Below are 27,070 nucleotides of genomic sequence, written 5' to 3' on the forward strand. Positions count from 1 at the left end.
TATATTATCTCTTATACTTGACAGAAATTAAGTGGTGGAACTTATACCTTTCCATGTCAAACCTTCCCCTCCTTTGAGCTCATTGCATGATGTAAAAACTTTAATGCAATTTTGTTTTTGATAAGTAAATAAAATTTTATTTATAAAGGCATCAAACAAAGAGAACCACGTAAACCAAAGATTGCTTTATACATCCACTCGGAGAGGGGGTGCTGCTGTGCCTTAAGGCACAGTAGTTATTGTTGTGCCTCTTGGGAAAGGTTTTTTTAAGTATTTTTTGATGATTTGAACCGTTCATATTGTAGGGTTCATCGAGTAGATCAACAATACAAAAAATCAAGTTGATTGGATATCTGTAACCCTATAACTAAAGTACATTTGTTTCTATAAAAATTAACGGTTAACATAACTTTTATAAATTTTTAAAAACAATTGGGATCTAATCACAATGTTATGAATATCTGATTAATTTGATTTTTTATATGAATAATATTCTTGACGAATTTTACAACAGTTCAGATTATCAAAAAAAATACTCAGAAAGACCTCCCAAAAGGGGGCAGCAGTAAGCAGTACCCCCTTTTCCCCATCCACTAGTGTCAAAAAGTTAAAAATTCAAAAATTAGCAAAAATTAGCAAAAAGAAGGGTTTGCAACACTGGCTTTCCAACTGTATAAAGTAAAAGTTTTAATAGTTAATGTAATATGTGGATTAAGAGAATATATTACTTAATTTGAGCACCTAAAATTCGTTTATCTTAAAACAGACATAGATGACAAAGAAAAGAAATTTATTTTAGGTAAAGAGGTTAATGGGAGTTAAAATAGGGGGATTGCTAATGCTATATGCACCAATTAAGATACCAATTAGTATATCAATTGATGATATGACATAATTTAAGAGGTCTTTGGTATTTGTAATTTGTATAATGAGTCAATAATAATGTCATAACATATGTTGGTGTACTAGTTGATATACTAATTGATGCATGTAGCACCACTGATGGAGGAAAATTAGAAATAAGGAGAGGAAAAAGGAAATGGTGATTATGTAACTATTGTCTTGAATGAAATGTTCTCTTATACCCTTATGCTGTATTTAAATCATGAATTTGTAGGGATTTGAAAAGGAAAAAGAGAAAAGATTGGTGAAATGTTCACCTATTTTTTGCCTCTCTCCTTTCAAAGTACTACCTGAATTCTTGATCCAAACAGAGTCTTAAAATATTTTAAAGTCTATAACTATAGCAGTTGGGGCATTTAAGAGAAATAAAAATAAAATGATAAAGAGTTTCCTTTTAATAATAGTATAATATAGATAGGTGTATTTTTTAGATTTATATACATGTCCAAACAAAATTCAAGTATAAATATCTAAAAAAATGGGAAAAATATTTGAAGCCCAATGGCTAGCCATTTGGTAAGGCTTTAAGTGGGCCCAAATATATTTTCATACATTCTCTACCCAGCTTCAGATGGGCCACTGCTTGCTCCATTGAAGCCTGTAGCATTTATTTAGTCTTTTTTTTTTAATTATTATTTAAAACAATAGTTATTATTATAAATGTTTTGGGTATGTTTTTAAAAATTTACTATTATTTCTACATATTATGACTATTTGTAGAATGTATGTATAATGAATGATTCCTTAAATTTATGAAAATCACTTTATTAACTCTGTATTTCATAAGGGTAAATTACATTGACATCCCTTGAAATTTGAAAAAAATATAATAGGTTACATAGTTTTGATATAATTATATTAAACTCCCTTAAGGTTTTTAATTCACATAACACTTAGCCTCTTTTCATCAATAATTCCGTAGTTATATGGATAAAAATTAATGTTGTCATTTTCTTTACATTGAAATATATTTTCTCTATGTATCTTTTGTCATAATTTGGCGTAATTATGACAAAATTGTGGGACTGCTTGTATAATGAGATGATCTTAGTTGGGGGGTTGGGTAATAGTTGTTGATTGATTTATAAGCAAATCAAAAATTGAGATCCAATAGTTCATGTTATGAGGTGTAAATTTAAGGCTCATATTTTACGGGTCTTTTTTTGAACTTTCTATTTATTAGATTATATTAATAAAAAAAGTAGTTTAAAACATTGTTCGAATTGATTTAATTAAGATCCAATTAATAATTCAAAAATTAAAAAAAAAAATTGGATATATTTATTTTTCTTTTCATAAAACACTTCTTTTACAAACGCTTGTATAAGATTTGTTTTTTTCAATTACTAATGTATAAAAATTAACTCAATATTTTTTATGCGCGTATGTTGACACAAAATTTCTGATTCCCCCTTTGTCTTTAAATTGAAAGCATTTCATGACAAATACAATTAAAGAATGTGTCTTGCGTCATTGAATAGAGAAGTTATTTGGTGATCTTAAGAACTAAAAATCTTATGGGAGATGTGATATTGATATCAAATCTCACCAGATTAGAGGTAGAAATACTATTTTGTCCCAAATTTTATAAAAATAGTTTAATATAAAAATAATTTTTAATATTAAAATAAAATAGTGTAATAATATATTTATACCAAAAAAATATAGATCATCATAAAATAATATAGTATTAAAATATATCAAAAACATAAAATTTCATATAATTAATTTCATCAGAAAATAACAAAATAAATATACATTCTTACTAATCCAATAATTAGTAAACAAATAATTTTTTTTTAAAAATTACTTCACCAACATTCCCACCTAATAAAACCCTTGAAAGTGTTGCGCCGCTCGCTTTCGACGACTAAATTCACACTCCAAACATAAAGCGGAAACCCATGTGTTCTTCAACGAAGATTATTGGTTGGCTTTCAGAAGCCACAAGCTTTAACCCTTCTATTTTCGCCACCTTTTTATTTTTTGTCTATACTATCTATATCTATATTATTATTATTATTAGTATTATTATTATTAAAAAGTAAACAACTCATTTAGTTTTTATGAATCTCTTTTTTTCTTTTGTCAAGTACTGAGAGGGGGACAAGACTTAAACGTATAATGAATAATTTCACCAATTAAAGAACATAAAAGATATGTTTTTAATTTAAAATTAAAATTTATATTTTAAGCACACTTATCTGGTGGGCTCATACCCTAATTATATATATGCATTGTTTTTTCCCTTAAAGTTTGAATAAGGGGGAGACCTGTGTTGTGTTGGTCGTATTCATATCATGTCATCTTGGATCGTTTCAGAATTCTTTCGATATTAACTCCATCAGTTAGTTTTTTTTTTTTTTTATATATTATTTTATATTATCATGTTGTGTCATTTTGAGTTCATGTCCGATTCCTATTGTGTGAAACGCATCATGTCAAAAATAAATAAATAAATTAATCCACATCAATTTTCTATGGTGTGTGAATTTGATACTAATTTGACTTGTTTATTTATCTTCCCTGTGCAAATTTGACACTAATTTGATAAGATGTCGAAAAAATGACTATTCCTAACCTACTAACTTTGCTGCATGATTTATGTAGTCCCCTTCTCTCATCTTTAGCCCTTCTAATTTTATCATCATTAGGGGTGGAATTGGAAGGCCAAAATTAGGAGAATGAATAATTTTTCTTTTAAATGCCTTGCTTTCTCAAAATAAAGAAGAAATGATTATTTTAGACTTGATGTCCAATAAACTTGAATAATACATATATATTCTTGGGTTAATTACACTTATCACCCATGTATTTTCATCAAAGTTTTACTTTAATCTCTTCACTTTCAATTATAGTAGTCAATTTCTTATACTTTAAGTCAAGTTGTAATGTCACCCTTTTATCACGAAACTTGTCATTTGAAACTACGTAACATTTTTCTCGTCTTATTAGTACCATTATACTTTTATTAAAATTTCATTTTATTCCCTTCACTTTTACCATAGGTCCATCATTTTTAATTTTTTAAATGGTGAAATTATAATTTAATTTATAATATAAGAAATTTACTGCTATAATTAAAGGTGAAGAGATTAAAATAAAATTTTAATAAAAATACAAGAGGTGTCAAGTGTAATTTGTCCTATATTCTCACACTATTCATTTGGTGGGTAATATTGTCAGCATAGATTGCTGTCATCCTCGTTCAAGTCTAGCTCTAATCGTTAGTGGAAGAAAACTTTTTATTGGATTGGTCAAGTGTTTATTTTTTTTTTTTTTTGGTTGGCTAGAACATGAAATTCATTCATACGTACGATCATACCAACCAAATAGATAAAATAGATTTTTTATTTTATTTTATTTTTTGGGCCTAGTCAAACAGGAACAAATATTTAGGGTGACTTTGGTATTCAATGAAAAAAAGTCTTATATATATATATATATATATATATATATTTTTGTTTTGTTTTTAATGTTTTTTTTTTCAAAATTATTTGAAGTTTTTTTACTTTTCAGGTTGAATTGGTTTTGCATAGACGCGAAAAAAAAAATATTTAAAAACAAAAAAAAGTAAATTATTTTTTATTTTTAATTAACTTTGACGGGAAAAAACCCACAAAAAAGCCATCAAAAGATCAGCCCCAAAAACCCATTTAATTCAACTGTCGCACCACCATTTTCCGCAATGCCATCCTAATAAATAAATTAAAAAAAAATGAAATTAGTGGGCAACTTTTGGTGCACATTAAATTATGTCGAGTGTGTTATTTTTTGCGGGACTCATATAATTATTGGTGATTGCATATATTTGGATTAGAGTTATTCACTCAAAAAATAAAAAATAAAAAAAAATAAAATAAGATTGGATTAGAGTGTAGAATTTGAAATCTATTATGAGTCCATTATGGGTAGGTTCTATTAATTGTATGAGATTATGATATCTTGGATTTGCTTATAAATAAGGAACTTATGAGAATTATCAGAGACACCAGGCGTGGCTTCGGGGCTTGTTGGGTGTGAGTAGGTGTGTTTTAAGACACCAACCGTGAGCAGGTGGGCATGTGTGGCTTTGGGGGCTTTGTTACTTTTGGTGCATATTAAATTATGTTGGGTGTGTTTTTTTTTTTGTTTTTTGCGGGACCCATATAATTATTGGTGTTTACATATATTTGGATTAGAGTTATTCACTAAAAAAAATAATATTTGGATTAGAGTGTAGAGTTTAAAATCTATTATGAGTCCATTATGTGTAGGTTCTATTAATCGTATGAGATTATGATATCTTGGATTTGCCTATAAATAAGAAACTTACGAGAATTACCGGAGACACTAGGTGTGAGCAGGTGTGGCTTCGGGGCTTTGTTGGGTGTGAGGGGGTGTGGCTTCAGGGCTTTGTTACCTTTGGTGCACATTAAATTATGTTGGTTGTGTTTTATTTTTTGCAGGACCCATATAATTATTGGTGTTTGCATATATTTGGATTAGAGTTATTCACTCAAAAAAAAAAAAAAAAAAAAAAAAAAGAAAAAAAAAAGAAAAAAAGAAGGATTAGGGTGTAGAATTTGAAATCTATTATGAGTCCATTATGTGTAGGTTCTATTAATTGTATGAGATTATGATATCTTGGATTTGCCTATAAATAAGGAACTTATGAGAATTATCTGAGACACCAGGTGTGGCTTCGGGGCTTTGTTGGGTGTGAGCAGGTGTGTTTTAAGACATCAAGTGTGTTTTAAGACATCAAGTGTGGCTTCGGGGCTTTGTTACATTTGTGCACATTAAATTATGTTGGGTGTGTTTTATTTTTTGCGGGACCCACATAATTATTGGTGTTTACATATATTTGGATTAGAGTTGTTCACTAAAAAAAATATATATTTGGATTAGAGTGTAGAGTCTGAAATCTATTATGAGTCCATGATGTGTAGGTTCTATTAATCGTATGAGATTATGATATCTTGGATTTGCCCATAAATAAGGAACTTATGAGAATTACCGGAGACACCAGGTTTGAGTAGGTGTGGCTTCGAGGCTTTGTTGAGTGTGAGCAGGTGTGTTTTAAGACACCGGGTGTGAGGAGGTGTGGCTTTAGAGATTTGTTACTTTTGGTGCACATCAAATTATGTTGGGTGTGTTTTATTTTTTGCAGGACTTATATAATTATTGGTGTTTGCATATATTTGCATTAGAGTTATTCACTCAAAAAAAAAAAAAAAAAGGATTAGAGTGTAGAGTTTGAAATCTATTATGAGTCCATTATGTGTAGGTTCTATTAATTATATGAGATTATGATATCTTGGATTTGCTTATAAATAAGGAACTTATGAGAATTACTGGAGACACTAAGTGTGGCTTCGGGGCTTTGTTGGGTGTGAGTAGGTGTGTCTTAAGACACTAGGAGGGCTTTGTTACTTTTGGTGCACATTAAATTATGTTGGGTGTGTTTTATTTTTTGCGGGACCCATATAATTATTGGTGTTTACATATATTTGAATTAGAGTTATTCGCTAAAAAAAAATAAAATATTTGGATTAGAGTGTAGAGTTTGAAATCTATTATGAGTCCATTATGTGTAGGTTCTATTAATCGTATGAGATTATGATATTTTGGATTTGCCCTTAAATAAGGAACTTATGAGAATTATCGGAGACAACAGGTGTGAGCAGGTGTGGCTTGGGGGCTTTGTTGCGTGTGAGCAGGTGTGTTTTAAGACACTAGGTGTGGCTTTAGGGCTTTGTTACTTTTGGTACACTTTAAATTATGTTGGGTGTGTTTTATTTTTTGCAGGACCCATATAATTATTGGTGTTTGCATATATTTGGATTAGAGTTATTCACTAAAAAAAATATTTGGATTAGAGTGTAGAGTTTGAGATATATTATGAGTCCATTATGTATAGGTTCTATTAATCGTATGAGATTATGATATCTTGTATTTGCCTATAAATAAGGAACTTATGAGAATTACCGAAGACACCAAGTGTGAGCAGGTGTGGCTTTGGGGCTCTGTTGCTCTTGATCGGGAAATGAATATTGTCTAGGGCTCGGATATTGGTGTCGAGTTTTTGGTCTCATGATTGTACTCTTTACAATTTATAATAGATCATCTCTCTTACTTGGAGATGTAGACAATTTGAGTTGAACTATGTAAATCTCATAGTGTGATTGTACTTTTTTCTTTGTTGGTACGTGAATGTGCTTCTATTTACATTGGTGAAATGTGGAATAAATCCCAACAAATTAACCATGTAATTAAATTATTGCAATGTTTGCATTCTCATTAATTGATGATACCTTTGGATTGAGTGATTTGGAGACAAAAGAAAAGAAAAGAAATGAAGAGATATGTATTTCTCTTGTTTGAATAACTTAAGTGAAGAGAAGTTGAGAGAAATAAAGAAAAACTCATTTCTATTGTAACCCTCATTTTCAATATTTCTAAAAGTAGAGGGATTGGGAGAGAAAAGAAACTAATATTTTTATAATACTAATTTTGTCCCAGTAAAAATAAAGGAAATAAAATGATTGAAAATATAGAAAGGTTACTTTGGTAATATAACATAAATTAATTTCTTTTATTTTCTCTTATGAAATCTAACCAAACAAGGAGAGAAATCAAAATCATTTATTTTATTTTATTTCTTACTTATCCAAATAAGAAGGAGAGAAATCACAATTATTTCATTTTATTTCTTTTCTTTTCTCTTATAACTTAAGTAATAATTTCTTTTTTTTTCTCTTCTAAGTTTCCAAACATAGTGTAAATGTGAATAACAAATCACAATAATGAAGCCTTTGCAGGCACATCCGTATATCTCTTCCCCAAAATGTGTTCCACATAACACGACTAGGTAAAAGAGTTAATTTTTGACACGACATAATAACACGATTTGAATCGTACCCAAAGTTAGCATACGAAGTTAACAGTTTAAGATTGACTATTTTTTGACACGAACATATGTATGATACGACTTGATAATACGAATATTGAACATGTCAAATTAGTGTTCAACTTACATAACATAGAGGTGACACGGATAACCTGGTTATTGAAAAATTAAAATATTTCAATATTATTGTCACCAAGGGTGTCATAAAATTTTTATAGGTAGAACCATATTGATCCACCTGTGCTAAGTAGTTGAGAGACAATAATGACTTACCTAATGTGTTTTACAATTTTTCGTTTATCAGAAACACTGCATAATAGTGTCACACAATAGTCTCAACTTACTTTAAGACCTTATTTGATTAGAAAGATTAATAATGAGGGAATCAACAATTTATAAAATTAGTGTAGAATTGATTATATAGCTGAATTAATGGAATATACAATAGAAATATATAATTTCAATTATATTTTTTTGATTGACATTATTATTTGTAGGAACCAAGTGGTTGTGGCCTGGCTAGCCCTTTGGCCAGTGGAAAGAAAAAACCAAAAGATCTTCCTTTGTGGCGATAATGCTAAAAATGTAAAGTTCTCTCAGTTTTCTTATAAGCCTCTTTATCTAAAATATGGTCCTCTTTTTATCTTTATCTTGATCCTTATAGGCCTTTTGAATCCTCTTTTTTTCCTGTTTCTTTTTTTTGCTTGGTGATTATGCCTAATGTGACTTTACTATTATTATTGATAGGAATTCTCCTGTTGAAACCCTATGAATCAATTAAAACCTCATATTCATACTAGAACCACATGATTCAATAAAACCCAATTTAAGTCCGAGAATTCTATGAGTAAGAACCTTTTGAGATGCTAATTTAACCAACTAATCACTAACTTTTACTGATTAAAAAAAAACATTATAAGTTGTAAAATTAAAAAATTCACCAATTTTGTTAGATAGAATACCTATCAGAGTCTACACTACAACATATAAAAGTTTTAGAGATTAAATTTTTTGATCTCTAAAAGTAAAAATTTGTTGCAAAAGACATTTAGTGACTAATTTCTATCATTGTGAGAGTAGTCGCTAAAAGGTCGTCCCGAAAAGTTAAAAACATGGCTTTTAGCGACAATTTTTTTAAAATATCACTAATAAAGAGAATTTTAGGAACAAAATAATTTGGTCTCAAAATGGTTTATTTTTTTAGACAAAAAATTTGATTCCGAAAAAATAATAATTCATCACTAATGTCAAATTTTCGTTGCTAAAAATATAATGACGGCACTTTTTGCAACAAAAATATTTAGTTCTTAAAAAATAATTTTGTTTTTAAATTTTGATCTCTAAAATTTTAATTTTTTATAGTGCTAATACCCAAATACAAATCTTACAAATTAATAATTTCAACGTTCGCCTAATCAAAGACGCGTAAGTGTCTTGTGTTTGCTTTCTAAAGATAACCCCAACATAAGTATAAGAAGACTTGGGAGCAATGAGTTGGTGAAAATACATTTGTTCACACTTCTATGATTATTTAATTTATACTCATCAAGAATTAAGAACTAATTTTTCTCCTCACAACAAAACCAACCATGGCTATGACTCTGTGCAACTCTTGGAACCCATTAGTTCCGTCAAGTACTATTCTTCTTTGTTCTCTCTTCTTCTTCACCCTTTACTATTTCCCTCTTCAAGCAAATTCACTAAGCTTCAACTTCACGAAGATTGATACGCGTGAAAATATCGACATAAAAGCTGATCCACCTGCTTATATCAACGAAGATGGCATCCAAGTCACCCCAAACGACCGGGACTTGAACCGATTGCAAAAAGCTGGTCGAGCCATGCATAAAGATCCTCTTGTGAAAAATAATGTGAGAACAGGGCAATTCAATTCGACTTTGCAAATCGATAAGAAGAGGATGGGTGAAAACAACAAAAAGGCACTGGGGGTGGTTGTCGGCTCATTTATTTTGGTTATTAGTGTGTTAGCTTTGCTTGGATTTGTGTTGTGGAACAAAAGTAGTAATAAAGCAGCAAAAAAAGAAGATGAGCTTGCTATTGAATTATCCGTGGACAATGAATTCGAGGTAGGTACCGGACCAAAGAAGTTTTCATATGGTGAATTAATTCGTGCAACAAACTACTTTGCGAAGGAACAGAAGCTTGGAGAGGGAGGGTTTGGTGGGGTTTATAGAGGTTTCTTGAGGGAATCCAACCTCCACGTCGCTGTGAAGAGAATATCTAAGGAATCAAACAAGGAATAAAGGAGTACATATCAGAAGTGAAGATCATTAGTCGGTTGTGGCATAGAAATTTGGTCCAACTACTTGGTTGGTGTCATGAAAAAAGAGAATTCTTACTTGTTTATGAGGTCATGGAAAATGGAAGCTTAGATTATCATCTCTTCAAAGAAAAAAGTTTATTGACATGGGCAATAAGGTACAAAATTGCTAAAGGCTTGGCCTCAGCATTGCTCTATCTACACGAAGAATGTGAACAATGTATAGTGCACAGAGATGTAAAATCAAGTAATGTCATGTTGGATTCAAATTCCAATCCTAAACTTGGGGATTTTGGATTAGCAAGGCTTGTCGACCACGGTAAGGGGTCACAAACAACAATTTTGGCAGGAACAATAGGTTACATGGCACCAGAATGCCTAGTTACAGGCAAAGCCAATAAGGAATCAGATGCCTTTAGTTTTGGAGTTGTGGCACTGGAAATAACATGTGGAAGAAAACCCATTAGCTTGAAGGTCCCAGAAAGTCAAATGAGAATGGTAGACTGGGTTTGGGATCTCTATGGTACTGGTAGGCTTCTTGAGGCATTGGATTCGAAGATATGTGCAGATTTCGTTCAAGAAGAAGTGGAATGCTTGATGATTGTTGGGCTTTGGTGTGCTCACCCAGATCACAATCTCCGACCTTCAATTAGGCAAGCAATTCATGTGCTTAATTTTGAAGCTCCATTGCCCATTCTCCCTACCAAAATGCCTGTGCCAACATACTTTGCTCCTTCGATGACTAGTTCTTCATCTTTGGCTGCTTTAACAAATGGCTCCACCGCAACTTCTGATCCATCTGCATCGTATTTGTATACATCATCAATAAGTTGATTCATATAGTTTCTAGTACAATATTTCAATGTATTCGAGTTGAGTACTAGCATATTTTAATGTTTTCTTTTTTTATCGATAAATGTTAGTTGTTAGATTAACATCTATGGGAGAATATCTTCCCACCCTTGGCAAAGCACCCAGGTGCTTGCACTCCCTTAATTCAACCCCTCTAAGGGGAATTGAACTCATAACCTACTTGGGACTAAACCCTGAAGAAGGTATGGTGGCCAACTAGGTTAGGCCTAGTTGGTTGCATATTTTAATGTATTGTACCCATGTATTCCAGTGTTTGTTTTGGGTTTATTATAGAAACAACCATTTATATATAGTTGTTTTAATATTAAAATACACAAACTTCAACAAATTTATCATTGTAAACATTATCCGCAGCGATATATATATATATATATATCATATCTTTGTTCATGATTATCAAATGTTAAATATGTTTCGGAGTTTACAACTGTGGAAACAATATAACGAGTTGATATGAACTTAATAATGAAATGAAAATATATTGTATAATGGTGCATTTATGCTCACTAATCCACAAGGACTAAAAGTAAAAATTCAAAACTATTTTGAGTTTCAAAACCATTAATGAATAATAGTTTTTTTCAACTTTTTAAATTTTCATTTTGATGAAGGATTTGATAAATTTTCAGTTTGATTAAAAAAAAATGTCTTGTTTTGATAAACATTTTTAATGAATGAATTGAAAGATGATTTTGAGCACTTTTTTTTTTGGATAAAAAAGGCGATTAAAAATTGGAGATGCTTTAAGAGATAGCAAGGAGTAATTTATTTATTTCTTTATTTTGTGGGAAATTACCAAAATAAAAAATTCAATGAATAAATCATGAGTTTTTAATTTTGTTAATTTAAATATTAAAACTTGAATTTATTTCCAATCTAAATCAATTTTTTTTGGGGGTAAAATCTAAACCATTTACTGGTTAAGTAAAATTGGTAGAAAAATAATATTTTAATCATTATATTCAATATAGGTGTACATAAATATCTAAAATATGCATTTTTTCATTGAGTTTACTAACAAAAATGCCTTCTTTTTTTTTTTTGTTGTTGTTGTCAGTATTACTTAACAAATTTAGCCAAATATTTTCAATTGAAAACAAATAAAAACTTAGAGTTTAAATTTATAAAATTAAAAATTTATTTACGTATATAGCTCACACCTGAAATTCCTTTGGAAAAATTACAAAAAAAAGAAGAAGAAGAAGAACGATTTGACTATTGTAACAAAATAAATTTAAGTTTTTAATTTTATCAATTTAAAATCTAATCTTTTGATTTATTTTCAATTTAAATCATCTAGCTATTTTTATTAAGTAAAACTGACTAAAAAAGAATATTTTAGTCGTTAAACTAAATAAATTTTTTTATAGACATTTTATGTACACAGTTTAATAATTAAAATATTATTTTTTGATTAATTTTACTTAATAAAAATAGTCAAATAATTTAAATTGAAAAAAAAATTTGGACTTCAAATTGAAAAAATTAAAAAAGTAATTTTATTAAAAAATTAATTTTATTACAAGTGTCAAATTATTTATTTATTTATTTTATGTAATTTTGCCTTTGTATTTTTTTAAGAGCATCACTATATTTATTTAAAATTTTACTAACAATCCTACTAAAGAAATGTCTAGAGACCCACCCTTATTCATCCAGAAAATTCTGGATAAGTGATTGTATGGTAGAGATTAATTTGTGTAATGTGAGGTTCATGTGGGGTTTATGTATAGAATAAATCTGAACTATAAGTTGAAAATTCTAAGTAATTTCTGAGTTGATAAGATGGGTTCGTAGTATTGCTAATCCTACTAAAATCATTCATATCCAAATATCATTGGAGATTTAAATAAAATTATTATTTTGATAACGATCACATTTGATCATTTGTATTTTTAATGAGATTTTTAGTAAAGTTGTGAATATGTGTAGAATTATTATTATTTTAATTGTTTTGATTCTCTTCAATTTGCAAGCGGCTTTCACCATATTAAATATTTTATCAAATGTCATTTGGTAGAAATTTTAGAACCTTTAAAATTTTCCTATTTAATCTCTCTTTATGAGAGAGAGAGAGAGAGAAAGTGTGTGTTATTAATGGCATTTTTTTGCAGAGGTCTTTTTCATTGTCAAACTCATGAAGCACGCACGCTCTCCAGGTTTGATTTTCATGTATTTTTTTTGGAGAAAAAAAATTGATTTTGCATCTTCAAATTATCAGTTTACCCTTTAAATTGAACATTAGTTCACTTCAGAGTTAATATATATATATATATATATATATATATATATATATATTTTTGACGAAATGTCATACTTGCTGACAATAATTTTATTGAATAATTTGCTACAATTCATTGTAATATTTGGCCCTTACAAAAAGTCTATTGTCCCCGGAAAATATACCAGAAAGAATTCCTGATCTAGGGTCCATTTTAAAGCTTATTGTCATGGGTCGACCCAGCATAAATAAATCTTAACATTAGATTGTAATTTTTGGGTGATTTTCTGGTTCCATTTTCTAGTCGGTAGACCTGCTCAAAAAATATTAACCACATTTGATTGTTTGGGATATAGTGAACTAATTAGTTTAAAGAGTTAATTGTTCAAACAACAATGTTACAATTCCAAAAATTTTACCCTAAAATTTATCCAGAAACATCAATTCATTCCATTATACCAATTTAATCTTTATCATACAAACACTTTACCCAGAAAAATTTGGAACAAGAAATCTGGGTCCATAGCATTTTTGTTTTCCAAATTGATAGGCAGGTGTAGGGTGACACAAATGTGATAATTTTAGTGACAGAGTGGATTTGTGTGTGTGTGTGGATACAATACATTCCCAATTAAAAACACTTCTTACCCAGACGAAGGAGGGGTTTGATCCCAAGTCTCCAAATAAGAGACTTTACATTGACTTGGGGATTGTCACTGTGCTCAAGTCCAACAAAATAAATTATTGAAGACAATTTCGTACATTAAATCAAGCTCTCAACCCAATTGACACTCCAAACGTCATTGAAACCTTCAACTTAGAATAGGAACCATATGTGTGTGTTTTGTGTTTGTGGATTATGAGCGACTTTCAAACTGCAACCCTCCTAGACTTTTGTGTTTTCCAAAAAAATGAAAGCATTAAACAAAAAGCGAAAACATATATATTTATTGCTTACAAGGAAAAAAAAAAATACATAACTAGAATTCCAAGAAGTATTAAGGAGAAATTATTAAATATTCCCGGAGTACTACTCTAACCCCAAAAGTTAAGACTCATTTTTAACGGGGTCTCTATCAGTTTTGAATATATATATACATATATACAAGCCAGAGAAGATTCCATAATATGGGAATGATATGCAGGTTATAATCAAAGAAGAAAATGATCTAACTCCATACATTCTAAATCATAACTCAAAAAAAACAAGTCATAACCAAACACTACATAAGGTATAACCAAAGATCTCATGAGTTATAACTAAAATAATATCATAATTAAAGAAGAAAAATTAGTCATAATTAAAAAAAAAATGACATAATTAGAGGTGCATATACTACACCCTTGAAATGGGGTGTGTATAGTACAATTTCCCCTATGATAGTGCTTAAGAAATTTCCATGCCACGTTTTCATTTCATTTGTGATGAAAGAAGACCCACAGTGACTTTGGAACAATAAATTCATAGAAATGTCAAATTACTAGTCGACACATGCAATATGTAAAATGTACTAGTATAAGAATAATGACAAAGAAAAATACATATATAGTATGAGTTGTTCAAGTTGTAAGTGTCTTCATTATTAAACATATGATCCTAGTTTCGAGTCCCGTCCTATCTAAATTCTTAAACCAAACATAGCCTAAAGAGTCATAACACAAAAAATTCATCTCCAACAGTCTACTTACTCTTCATATAAATAAAAGAGGAAATTTCATTTTGTCCTTCAAACTATACATCGATGATCAATTTTGAATCAATTTCACCCCACCGTTAATTGCCGTCTTCATTTGAGATTTCATTTTATTCCTAAATTATTCCCAAAATATCAATTAGACCCCTCAACAATATGAAGTTTGGGGTGCAATTGAAATTTTTGAGATAGTTTGGGGGATAAAATAAAATTTCAAACGAAATTTCAGTGCCACGTCGACAATTTCCGTTTGATTATAAACGGTAACTAACGGTAGAGGTGTCAATATCAACTGTGGAGTTTGATACCTATTACGATCAAACCTGGTACAATCAGATCATTTAGTTCTTTCATTGCTATGGAGTTTGATACCTATTACGATCATGGGATTGACCGTTACAGTATCCCGAGACCTCATGTAGGTATTAATATCAATTCTCTCCAATCTACTGCTATTGAAATATGAAACTGTGATATAACACGGGGGATAGAATATGAAGCTTGGATTAGTTATAATTCTAGTTCGAAAATTCTGAGTGTTATTTTCACTGGTTTTCGAAATAATTCCAGAAGTGCCCTTAATTTATTGAATGTGAATTTATGCATGTATTTTTCAGAATGGGTTACAATCGTGCCATATGTATTGTAAAATTTTAATCTATTAGTTACGATTAATATAAATAAATGGAGAGGTGAAAAAAGACATTAGGGGCTATTTCGGAATTGATTCTTTTAATTGATTTTTTTTATGTTTTAAGAAAAGATGTATAAAAAGTAAAAAAGTGTTCTGATTTGATGTTTTGACATTTTGACTATTTTCATCAAAAACGCTCATGCCAAACAAGCTCTAAATATTAGAATTTTGATCGATTATGTCGAGATTTCTATTTGATTTCATAAGATTGTATTATATGATTGTACTTTTAAAAAGTAACAGTCTACACCTATCAAATTGTTTAAGTATATTCAATATATATATATATATATATATATATATCAACCATTTGTGAAGTTAAAATAAAAATTTATTGACGTAGATTTTTTAATAAATTTTTTTTATCACTCTTCATCAGCAATACCTCCACCGTCAAAATGCTTTTTTGGTTTAAATCATCAAGCCTCTTTGATTTAAAAATTACTTTGAAAACCTCATTTATTAATACATTATTTTTATCCTTTCTTTTTTTTACGTGGGACAAAGTTTCATCAAGATAAATAAAGAAATATAAATTAAAGTTTTGAAAATTTGAGAATAACTTCAAATTTTCTAAAATAATTCAATAAAATTGACCATTGAACGACACCAGTTTTGAAAAATATTAATATGATGTATTCAATGTTCATGTCCAAGCTATATATTTGTTATTATATCATTTGTTTCAAATATATGGGTTGCCATCCCACATCGATTGCGGATAATATTCTCAATTATCTTGTTTCAAATATGTGTTGCCATCCCACATCGATTGTATATAATATTTAGAATAGACTTATAAGATAGCATTGGACACTTCCATTGTGGAGGCGTCCTTGGGAAACCAAAGGAATAAATCCGTGCGGCTCTCCAGCTATCATGCTTTAGGCCAAAGCGGACAATACTTCTAGGTGTTGGCTGGGCAATGTGTTGTCCATGCCTCAAGGTGGTAGTTGGGCTATGTGTTCGCCATGAGCACTACAAATAATGTACAAGATAGTCCACAATGCCTCCTTCATCATAGAAGCGCCTTTTTATTAAAAAAGAAAGCCCGCATAATCAAATTCTCAATAAATTTTTTGACCCTTTTTTTTTTGGACAAATAGATTTACTAGTCCGGTTATCAATAGATTCAATAATGAGAATCGACCATGATCAGATCGGGCTAGAAAAACACAACCTTAGAGCTGGCAAATCTGAATGGCCAATAATATTTCATGTAACCACAATGCACATGGTCTTGTCTAAATGCAAGCATCATAATCAAACATTCAATTTTTTTCATAAAATACTTTCACACCTAAAACTAATCCCTACTTTATAACAATTTGTTGGAAATGGTTGAAAAATTCTGGGTAAAAACAGAAATTTTTTGCTAACTTTAGTCTATTATTTAGGTGGGACCCGTACGTCTATTTTGGCGGGTCTAAGCGGTAACGCGTTCTATGCCGCGTTGTGATTCACGTGGTATATTTGGTTGCTCAAAACCATTATCGGGTGAATGGGAAATTGAAGCCAAAGTGAGCTCCACGGAAATGGAGTTTTGGTGGAAATTCCTTAAGGTTGGAAAATGGCTTGTCCCACATTGATTTGGTGGGATGTTTTGAGTGGGTTTATAAGGCACGGGATTGGACCTCGGGGCACACCCCAAGGGGTGCCCAAGTTTTGTAGAGAGGGAGGTTATGGGCAAAATGGGCTTGACCCATTGGATCCAAAAATCACCACACGGGCTTGACCCATTGTCTCAAATCATTTCTTTTTATACGGTCAAACTTATCGTATGACAAATAAATAATTTGAAATATGTGGAGGGAAAAATAGGGACATAAGATCTTGTGTGGCTAGATGATTGGCCTTACTAATGTCACGCACACAATTTATTAGCCTCTATAGTAAGGTGGTTGAGTAAAAGCCATGGGATATTTTTGAAATTTTAATAATACCATTGTATGGCATACTTCTTATAACTGTGATGTTAATAATATATTTGTAACGAGTTGAATCAAATTAAATTTATTTATTTATTTATTATTTTTTTGGGTATATGTTAAATAATATTCTTAATTTGTTTGTGGGTTCGGGCATTGACTCGAGTTGAGTTGGTATGAATTTACAAATCCTTTGAATTGTGTAGTTTTATAATAGTTCTAGTGTCGTGAACCATTCTATTTAAATTGATAAAAACAAATTATATTACGTCTCGATTTCAACTTCGTAAGGCCCGTTTGGCAAAATTTTTAAATTTTTATTTTTTGTTTTTTGTTTTAATTATTCTTAGATCTTGAGTATTGAATAATACATAGTTTTAGGTTACGTTTGGTAGAGTTTTGTAAATATGATTTGAAAGTATGAGTTGTATTTTGAGTTTGTGAGTTATGGAATTATGATTTGAGTGTAGAAAATTTGTTCGGTTATAGTTTTTGAATAGAGTGTGGAATTGAGTTTTGAAAGTTTGATCTGACATGTGAAGTAAGAAAATTTTTTTGGTTATGAGTTTTGGAAAGAGTTTTCAAAACTTAATTCAAATTATTATAACTCAAAACAAAACATACTACTTTCACACTATTGAAAATTCTGATCAACACTAATAACCAAACTCTTTTTAGAATTCTATTAAAAAAAATTATTGTTAATAGAAAATAACATTAATCAATTTTTTAATTGAAAATACTACAGAGGAAATAAATTTTTTTCAAAATAAATACTCAAAAAATTAAAATCATAAATATTTAAATAATTTAAATAATCTAAAAAATTTAAAAAGTAAAAAATTAAAATAAATATTCAAAAAATTTAAATCGTAAAAATTTAAATAATTTAAATATTCAAAAAATTTAAATAATTTCAAATATTAATATTTTAAATTTAAAAACAACTCTACACTCAAATCGTAACCAAACACATAAAACAAAAGTCAATTATGAAATTATTTTTAAAACGCATAACCAAACGCATAACTCGAAACTCCATACGACTTTCACAACTCTACACCTAAATCGTAACCAAATACATAACAAAAAAATTAAAATACTTAAAAATATTTCTATAAAATAGAGTTTGAATTTATTTTAATAAAATATTTTAAAATTTAAAAACTGCGAATCGTAATATTTTGAAATTAAAATATTTAAAAGTATTCAAAAAATTTAAAAAATGCATAACATATTTAAATATTAAAATATTTAAAATCTTAACAAAATTAAAATATTTTAAAAATATTTAAAATATTTAAAAAATTAAAATATTGATTTGAATTAAGTTTTGAATTATGTGTTTTGGTTATGAGTTTTGAAAAGTAACAATTCTGTTTTAAATTGAGTTTTGAGAAATGGGTGTAGAATTATGATTTGAAAGACCCAAACAAACAACACACTCAAATCAACGGGTGGAACCATATTTTGAGAGACTTTCCCAACGGAGCCTCAATTTTTGAGACTTATTTGCTTATCATTTTGGTTCGCACCCCTGTAATCATTTTGTGAGTTCAAATTATAATAGAAAAAAGTTAATGAATTGAATATTAAGTTCATATGTAGCACTCACCAAACAAACAAACGTGCCATATGTATTGTAAAATTTTAATCTATTACTTACGATTAATATAAATAAATGGAGAGGTGAAAAAAGACATTAGGGGCTATTTCGGAATTGATTCTTTTAATTGATTTTTTTTATGTTTTAAGAAAAGATGTATAAAAAGTAAAAAAGTGTTCTGATTTGATGTTTTGACATTTTGACTATTTTCATCAAAAACGCTCATGCCAAACAAGCTCTAAATATTAGAATTTTGATCGATTATGTCGAGATTTCTATTTGATTTCATAAGATTGTATTATATGATTGTACTTTTAAAAACTAACAGTCTACACCTATCAAATTGTTTAAGTATATTCAATATATATATATATATATATATCAACCATTTGTGAAGTTAAAGTAAAAATTTATTGACGTAGATTTTTTAATAAATTTTTTTTATCACTCTTCATCAGCAATACCTCCACCGTCAAAATGCTTTTTTGGTTTAAATCATCAAGCCTCTTTGATTTAAAAATTACTTTGAAAACCTCATTTATTAATACATTATTTTTATCCTTTCTTTTTTTACGTGGGACAAAGTTTCATCAAGATAAATAAAGAAATATAAATTAAAGTTTTGAAAATTTGAGAATAACTTCAAATTTTCTAAAATAATTCAATAAAATTGACCATTGAACGACACCAGTTTTGAAAAATATTAATATGATGTATTCAATGTTCATGTCCAAGCTATATATTTGTTATTATATCATTTGTTTCAAATATATGGGTTGCCATCCCACATCGATTGCGGATAATATTCTCAATTATCTTGTTTCAAATATGTGTTGCCATCCCACATCGATTGTATATAATATTTAGAATAGACTTATAAGATAGCATTGGACACTTCCATTGTGGAGGCGTCCTTGGGAAACCAAAGGAATAAATCCGTGCGGCTCTCCAGCTATCATGCTTTAGGCCAAAGCGGACAATACTTCTAGGTGTTGGCTGGGCAATGTGTTGTCCATGCCTCAAGGTGGTAGTTGGGCTATGTGTTCGCCATGAGCACTACAAATAATGTACAAGATAGTCCACAATGCCTCCTTCATCATAGAAGCGCCTTTTTATTAAAAAAGAAAGCCCGCATAATCAAATTCTCAATAAATTTTTTGACCCTTTTTTTTTTGGACAAATAGATTTACTAGTCCGGTTATCAATAGATTCAATAATGAGAATCGACCATGATCAGATCGGGCTAGAAAAACACAACCTTAGAGCTGGCAAATCTGAATGGCCAATAATATTTCATGTAACCACAATGCACATGGTCTTGTCTAAATGCAAGCATCATAATCAAACATTCAATTTTTTTCATAAAATACTTTCACACCTAAAACTAATCCCTACTTTATAACAATTTGTTGGAAATGGTTGAAAAATTCTGGGTAAAAACAGAAATTTTTTGCTAACTTTAGTCTATTATTTAGGTGGGACCCGTACGTCTATTTTGGCGGGTCTAAGCGGTAACGCGTTCTATGCCGCGTTGTGATTCACGTGGTATATTTGGTTGCTCAAAACCATTATCGGGTGAATGGGAAATTGAAGCCAAAGTGAGCTCCACGGAAATGGAGTTTTGGTGGAAATTCCTTAAGGTTGGAAAATGGCTTGTCCCACATTGATTTGGTGGGATGTTTTGAGTGGGTTTATAAGGCACGGGATTGGACCTCGGGGCACACCCCAAGGGGTGCCCAAGTTTTGTAGAGAGGGAGGTTATGGGCAAAATGGGCTTGACCCATTGGATCCAAAAATCACCACACGGGCTTGACCCATTGTCTCAAATCATTTCTTTTTATACGGTCAAACTTATCGTATGACAAATAAATAATTTGAAATATGTGGAGGGAAAAATAGGGACATAAGATCTTGTGTGGCTAGATGATTGGCCTTACTAATGTCACGCACACAATTTATTAGCCTCTATAGTAAGGTGGTTGAGTAAAAGCCATGGGATATTTTTGAAATTTTAATAATACCATTGTATGGCATACTTCTTATAACTGTGATGTTAATAATATATTTGTAACGAGTTGAATCAAATTAAATTTATTTATTTATTTATTATTTTTTTGGGTATATGTTAAATAATATTCTTAATTTGTTTGTGGGTTCGGGCATTGACTCGAGTTGAGTTGGTATGAATTTACAAATCCTTTGAATTGTGTAGTTTTATAATAGTTCTAGTGTCGTGAACCATTCTATTTAAATTGATAAAAACAAATTATATTACGTCTCGATTTCAACTTCGTAAGGCCCGTTTGGCAAAATTTTTAAATTTTTATTTTTTGTTTTTTGTTTTAATTATTCTTAGATCTTGAGTATTGAATAATACATAGTTTTAGGTTACGTTTGGTAGAGTTTTGTAAATATGATTTGAAAGTATGAGTTGTATTTTGAGTTTGTGAGTTATGGAATTATGATTTGAGTGTAGAAAATTTGTTCGGTTATAGTTTTTGAATAGAGTGTGGAATTGAGTTTTGAAAGTTTGATCTGACATGTGAAGTAAGAAAATTTTTTTGGTTATGAGTTTTGGAAAGAGTTTTCAAAACTTAATTCAAATTATTATAACTCAAAACAAAACATACTACTTTCACACTATTGAAAATTCTGATCAACACTAATAACCAAACTCTTTTTAGAATTCTATTAAAAAAAATTATTGTTAATAGAAAATAACATTAATCAATTTTTTAATTGAAAATACTACAGAGGAAATAAATTTTTTTCAAAATAAATACTCAAAAAATTAAAATCATAAATATTTAAATAATTTAAATAATCTAAAAAATTTAAAAAGTAAAAAATTAAAATAAATATTCAAAAAATTTAAATCGTAAAAATTTAAATAATTTAAATATTCAAAAAATTTAAATAATTTCAAATATTAATATTTTAAATTTAAAAACAACTCTACACTCAAATCGTAACCAAACACATAAAACAAAAGTCAATTATGAAATTATTTTTAAAACGCATAACCAAACGCATAACTCGAAACTCCATACGACTTTCACAACTCTACACCTAAATCGTAACCAAATACATAACAAAAAAATTAAAATACTTAAAAATATTTCTATAAAATAGAGTTTGAATTTATTTTAATAAAATATTTTAAAATTTAAAAACTGCGAATCGTAATATTTTGAAATTAAAATATTTAAAAGTATTCAAAAAATTTAAAAAATGCATAACATATTTAAATATTAAAATATTTAAAATCTTAACAAAATTAAAATATTTTAAAAATATTTAAAATATTTAAAAAATTAAAATATTGATTTGAATTAAGTTTTGAATTATGTGTTTTGGTTATGAGTTTTGAAAAGTAACAATTCTGTTTTAAATTGAGTTTTGAGAAATGGGTGTAGAATTATGATTTGAAAGACCCAAACAAACAACACACTCAAATCAACGGGTGGAACCATATTTTGAGAGACTTTCCCAACGGAGCCTCAATTTTTGAGACTTATTTGCTTATCATTTTGGTTCGCACCCCTGTAATCATTTTGTGAGTTCAAATTATAATAGAAAAAAGTTAATGAATTGAATATTAAGTTCATATGTAGCACTCACCAAACAAACAAACGTGCCATATGTATTGTAAAATTTTAATCTATTACTTACGATTAATATAAATAAATGGAGAGGTGAAAAAAGACATTAGGGGCTATTTCGGAATTGATTCTTTTAATTGATTTTTTTTATGTTTTAAGAAAAGATGTATAAAAAGTAAAAAAGTGTTCTGATTTGATGTTTTGACATTTTGACTATTTTCATCAAAAACGCTCATGCCAAACAAGCTCTAAATATTAGAATTTTGATCGATTATGTCGAGATTTCTATTTGATTTCATAAGATTGTATTATATGATTGTACTTTTAAAAACTAACAGTCTACACCTATCAAATTGTTTAAGTATATTCAATATATATATATATATATATATCAACCATTTGTGAAGTTAAAGTAAAAATTTATTGACGTAGATTTTTTAATAAATTTTTTTTATCACTCTTCATCAGCAATACCTCCACCGTCAAAATGCTTTTTTGGTTTAAATCATCAAGCCTCTTTGATTTAAAAATTACTTTGAAAACCTCATTTATTAATACATTATTTTTATCCTTTCTTTTTTTACGTGGGACAAAGTTTCATCAAGATAAATAAAGAAATATAAATTAAAGTTTTGAAAATTTGAGAATAACTTCAAATTTTCTAAAATAATTCAATAAAATTGACCATTGAACGACACCAGTTTTGAAAAATATTAATATGATGTATTCAATGTTCATGTCCAAGCTATATATTTGTTATTATATCATTTGTTTCAAATATATGGGTTGCCATCCCACATCGATTGCGGATAATATTCTCAATTATCTTGTTTCAAATATGTGTTGCCATCCCACATCGATTGTATATAATATTTAGAATAGACTTATAAGATAGCATTGGACACTTCCATTGTGGAGGCGTCCTTGGGAAACCAAAGGAATAAATCCGTGCGGCTCTCCAGCTATCATGCTTTAGGCCAAAGCGGACAATACTTCTAGGTGTTGGCTGGGCAATGTGTTGTCCATGCCTCAAGGTGGTAGTTGGGCTATGTGTTCGCCATGAGCACTACAAATAATGTACAAGATAGTCCACAATGCCTCCTTCATCATAGAAGCGCCTTTTTATTAAAAAAGAAAGCCCGCATAATCAAATTCTCAATAAATTTTTTGACCCTTTTTTTTTTGGACAAATAGATTTACTAGTCCGGTTATCAATAGATTCAATAATGAGAATCGACCATGATCAGATCGGGCTAGAAAAACACAACCTTAGAGCTGGCAAATCTGAATGGCCAATAATATTTCATGTAACCACAATGCACATGGTCTTGTCTAAATGCAAGCATCATAATCAAACATTCAATTTTTTTCATAAAATACTTTCACACCTAAAACTAATCCCTACTTTATAACAATTTGTTGGAAATGGTTGAAAAATTCTGGGTAAAAACAGAAATTTTTTGCTAACTTTAGTCTATTATTTAGGTGGGACCCGTACGTCTATTTTGGCGGGTCTAAGCGGTAACGCGTTCTATGCCGCGTTGTGATTCACGTGGTATATTTGGTTGCTCAAAACCATTATCGGGTGAATGGGAAATTGAAGCCAAAGTGAGCTCCACGGAAATGGAGTTTTGGTGGAAATTCCTTAAGGTTGGAAAATGGCTTGTCCCACATTGATTTGGTGGGATGTTTTGAGTGGGTTTATAAGGCACGGGATTGGACCTCGGGGCACACCCCAAGGGGTGCCCAAGTTTTGTAGAGAGGGAGGTTATGGGCAAAATGGGCTTGACCCATTGGATCCAAAAATCACCACACGGGCTTGACCCATTGTCTCAAATCATTTCTTTTTATACGGTCAAACTTATCGTATGACAAATAAATAATTTGAAATATGTGGAGGGAAAAATAGGGACATAAGATCTTGTGTGGCTAGATGATTGGCCTTACTAATGTCACGCACACAATTTATTAGCCTCTATAGTAAGGTGGTTGAGTAAAAGCCATGGGATATTTTTGAAATTTTAATAATACCATTGTATGGCATACTTCTTATAACTGTGATGTTAATAATATATTTGTAACGAGTTGAATCAAATTAAATTTATTTATTTATTTATTATTTTTTTGGGTATCTGTTAAATAATATTCTTAATTTGTTTGTGGGTTCGGGCATTGACTCGAGTTGAGTTGGTATGAATTTACAAATCCTTTGAATTGTGTAGTTTTATAATAGTTCTAGTGTCGTGAACCATTCTATTTAAATTGATAAAAACAAATTATATTACGTCTCGATTTCAACTTCGTAAGGCCCGTTTGGCAAAAATTTTAAATTTTTATTTTTTGTTTTTTGTTTTAATTATTCTTAGATCTTGAGTATTGAATAATACATAGTTTTAGGTTACGTTTGGTAGAGTTTTGTAAATATGATTTGAAAGTATGAGTTGTATTTTGAGTTTGTGAGTTATGGAATTATGATTTGAGTGTAGAAAATCTGTTCGGTTATAGTTTTTGAATAGAGTGTGGAATTGAGTTTTGAAAGTTTGATCTGACATGTGAAGTAAGAAAATTTTTTTGGTTATGAGTTTTGGAAAGAGTTTTCAAAACTTAATTCAAATTATTATAACTCAAAACAAAACATACTACTTTCACACTATTGAAAATTCTGATCAACACTAATAACCAAACTCTTTTTAGAATTCTATTAAAAAAAATTATTGTTAATAGAAAATAACATTAATCAATTTTTTAATTGAAAATGCTACAGAGGAAATAATTTTTTTTCAAAATAAATACTCAAAAAATTAAAATCATAAATATTTAAATAATTTAAATAATCTAAAAAATTTAAAAAGTAAAAAATTAAAATAAATATTCAAAAAATTTAAATCGTAAAAATTTAAATAATTTAAATATTCAAAAAATTTAAATAATTTCAAATATTAATATTTTAAATTTAAAAACAACTCTACACTCAAATCGTAACCAAACACATAAAACAAAAGTCAATTATGAAATTATTTTTAAAACGCATAACCAAACGCATAACTCGAAACTCCATACGACTTTCACAACTCTACACCTAAATCGTAACCAAATACATAACAAAAAAATTAAAATACTTAAAAATATTTCTATAAAATAGAGTTTGAATTTATTTTAATAAAATATTTTAAAATTTAAAAACTGCGAATCGTAATATTTTGAAATTAAAATATTTAAAAGTATTCAAAAAATTTAAAAAATGCATAACATATTTAAATATTAAAATATTTAAAATCTTAACAAAATTAAAATATTTTAAAAATATTTAAAATATTTAAAAAATTAAAATATTGATTTGAATTAAGTTTTGAATTATGTGTTTTGGTTATGAGTTTTGAAAAGTAACAATTCTGTTTTAAATTGAGTTTTGAGAAATGGGTGTAGAATTATGATTTGAAAGACCCAAACAAACAACACACTCAAATCAACGGGTGGAACCATATTTTGAGAGACTTTCCCAACGGAGCCTCAATTTTTGAGACTTATTTGCTTATCATTTTGGTTCGCACCCCTGTAATCATTTTGTGAGTTCAAATTATAATAGAAAAAAGTTAATGAATTGAATATTAAGTTCATATGTAGCACTCACCAAACAAACAAACGTGCCATATGTATTGTAAAATTTTAATCTATTACTTACGATTAATATAAATAAATGGAGAGGTGAAAAAAGACATTAGGGGCTATTTCGGAATTGATTCTTTTAATTGATTTTTTTTATGTTTTAAGAAAAGATGTATAAAAAGTAAAAAAGTGTTCTGATTTGATGTTTTGACATTTTGACTATTTTCATCAAAAACGCTCATGCCAAACAAGCTCTAAATATTAGAATTTTGATCGATTATGTCGAGATTTCTATTTGATTTCATAAGATTGTATTATATGATTGTACTTTTAAAAACTAACAGTCTACACCTATCAAATTGTTTAAGTATATTCAATATATATATATATATATATATCAACCATTTGTGAAGTTAAAGTAAAAATTTATTGACGTAGATTTTTTAATAAATTTTTTTTATCACTCTTCATCAGCAATACCTCCACCGTCAAAATGCTTTTTTGGTTTAAATCATCAAGCCTCTTTGATTTAAAAATTACTTTGAAAACCTCATTTATTAATACATTATTTTTATCCTTTCTTTTTTTACGTGGGACAAAGTTTCATCAAGATAAATAAAGAAATATAAATTAAAGTTTTGAAAATTTGAGAATAACTTCAAATTTTCTAAAATAATTCAATAAAATTGACCATTGAACGACACCAGTTTTGAAAAATATTAATATGATGTATTCAATGTTCATGTCCAAGCTATATATTTGTTATTATA

General features: G+C 29.0%; 1 pseudogene; it reads left to right on the plus strand.

Moving 5' to 3' along the window:
* The first annotated feature begins 10,169 nt into the window (after positions 1–10,169).
* On the plus strand, positions 10,170–10,910 carry LOC145803911 (L-type lectin-domain containing receptor kinase IX.1 pseudogene; annotated as a pseudogene).
* The last annotated feature ends 16,160 nt before the right edge of the window (positions 10,911–27,070 follow it).

This window comes from Camellia sinensis, chromosome 12 (assembly GCF_055761805.1).
Source record: "Camellia sinensis isolate YWXY chromosome 12, ASM5576180v1, whole genome shotgun sequence".
In the NCBI taxonomy this organism is placed as follows: Eukaryota; Viridiplantae; Streptophyta; class Magnoliopsida; order Ericales; family Theaceae; genus Camellia; species Camellia sinensis.